This window comes from Austrofundulus limnaeus, unplaced genomic scaffold, assembly GCF_001266775.1.
Source record: "Austrofundulus limnaeus strain Quisiro unplaced genomic scaffold, Austrofundulus_limnaeus-1.0 Scaffold2051, whole genome shotgun sequence".
In the NCBI taxonomy this organism is placed as follows: domain Eukaryota; kingdom Metazoa; phylum Chordata; class Actinopteri; order Cyprinodontiformes; family Rivulidae; genus Austrofundulus; species Austrofundulus limnaeus.
In genome coordinates this window covers 1-2267 of record NW_013954453.1, presented here as the reverse complement: position 1 = coordinate 2267, position 2267 = coordinate 1, and positions in this window count along the sequence as shown.

Genomic DNA, 2267 nt, shown 5'->3' with positions numbered 1-2267 from the left:
TTTAGTGAAACGTTTCGTCTCTCCTCCAAGAGACTTCTTCAGTCTGATGAGTTTCAGGTGAACTCAGACTTATAAGCACTGCCTCCACATGGTGGACAAACAGGTTAGTCACATGCAAAAGAGGGCCATCGACTAATAATAGGCTTGATTAGCTCTATTGTTCGTAGAGGGTCATGTGCCTCATGAACTAACTATCCTTGGGGCCCTGAGCCTTTGAGAGAGGAGTAAAGGAAGCCATCTTTGTGAAGAAAAACCGTCCACCATTAACCAGAGGTGGAGGCCTTCGTGTCCAGTTGTCATCCTCCTACAATGCTGTTATTGCAAGTATGACTCTGCCCCCTGTGAGCAAAAGGTGCTTATAAGACTGAGTTCACCTGAAACTCATCAGACTGAAGAAGTCTCTTGGAGGAGAGATGAAGTGTTTCACTGAAGAAGAACCCATCCAGAGGAACTACTTATTTTTCTTTTTGATTTTTCTACCTGGATTACTGAGATGCATCAGGACATGATCAAGTTGTAGTTGTGTCTCAGTTTGTTTGATCCAAACTAACAGAAACTTTATAGTTTCCATTGGGCTCAGGTTGTTTGGATCGTTTTGGAGGAGAAACCTCCTGAGTTTAAAGCAGAAACTCAGGAGAAAACATTGTTTAAATGTCCTTGAGTTGAGAAAACCAAATGAAGTCATATTTGTGTGTATTTAGGTGAGTTTCACAGCTTTGATACATGAAGCTCTGCTGTGGGATGTTAGACTTCAGCTTTTCACTCCTGATGTTTGCTGTAAAACCTGGTTCTCCTCAGACTTCCTGTGCCATGGTGCTGATTCCTCAAGCTGCATTCAACTAGATATGCTTTGTTTCTAATAAAAACATGTCTCACTTTATGTTCAAAATGAGTTGATACAAGTAAAGCTTGATGTGTAATTAAAGTTTTGTTATAATAAAAAAGTGTAATCATTGCTAAATAAACGTATGGACAAAATCAGTTTTTTTATGAGACAGGAAAATACAACAAAYGATTAACAAAAGTAACGTCCATCTTTTTCCTCAGAAAATGTGCTACAAATTGTAACACTCATGTTGATTTTGATTCAGGAAATTAATGTCAGCTCCAGTCATATTCAAGCTCACAAGCAGCTACTAATGAGCTGAAAAATATCAATATAAAAAAACACTTTATTCATGGCTGCAGTTTGTTTTAGTTTATTCTTTCATTTTCAAAGGAAAATCTTTTATTACAGCTTTTCCAAGACCACCACCATTATCCCCGTCCCAAAAACCTCCACAATCACAAGCCTAAATGATTATCGGCCGGTAGCTCTGACCCCAACAGTCATGAAGTGCTTTGAAAGACTGATCATGGCTCAGATTAAAGATTCCATCAGCATCACTGTCAACCTAACACATTCTCACTCCCGACTCGTTAACGTATTGTTGCTTTTCCAAAGTTCCCTCTGCGTCTTATTTTGACGTGTTGGGTGACCCCCCTCGCGTCAGTCCTTGCCGCCCGCGGCTTTTCCGGGTTGCGTCACCAGGGGTCTTTGGGTCGGGGGTCTGAGGTTAACGTGAAGGATCAGGATAAATGGTTAAGTTTAGGTACTGGGGTCAGGGATAGGATGTCTACAGCGAATATTAGGTAATTTTAGGCTTTGGGACACGTAGTTGACGTGAATTTCCTACATTTTCTAACAATGGTTAATTTTAGGTACTAGGGTCAGGGACAGGATGTCTAAGGTGAATAAAGGTAATTTTAGGCTTTGTGACGGTAGTTTTTGTGCATTTTCTACACTTTCAGAAATTACTGTATGACAACAAATTCCTCCCCATCTCGTCAAAAAATGATGCAAGGGCAGTACACGACGCGTCACAATTTGACGCAAAGCGAACATTGGAAACGTGTGACGACTCGGGAGTGAGAAAGGGTTGGTTGACCCACACCAATACGCCTAGAGGAAGAACCGGTTTGTGGCATTCACCAATGTTTTCCTATTTCAAGATTTTTTTCAGATATGAACAAAATTTACGAGGGGTCCAGACCTGTCGTATATTTTACGAGCAGTCAGTCTGCTGTTATCCAGACGGGTTTTCTTCACTAATAACTTTATATTTCGTTAGTTTGAAGATATTTTGAGTTGAAAATAAATCACACTCCATAATTATGTTGACAATAGGCTATTCTGCTTGAATTAGAGTTATAATTTTAAATGTATTAATGTAGACTAACAATATAAATTGTCCGTCTGGCCGGCTTATCCGCTATCAGGTGCGGCA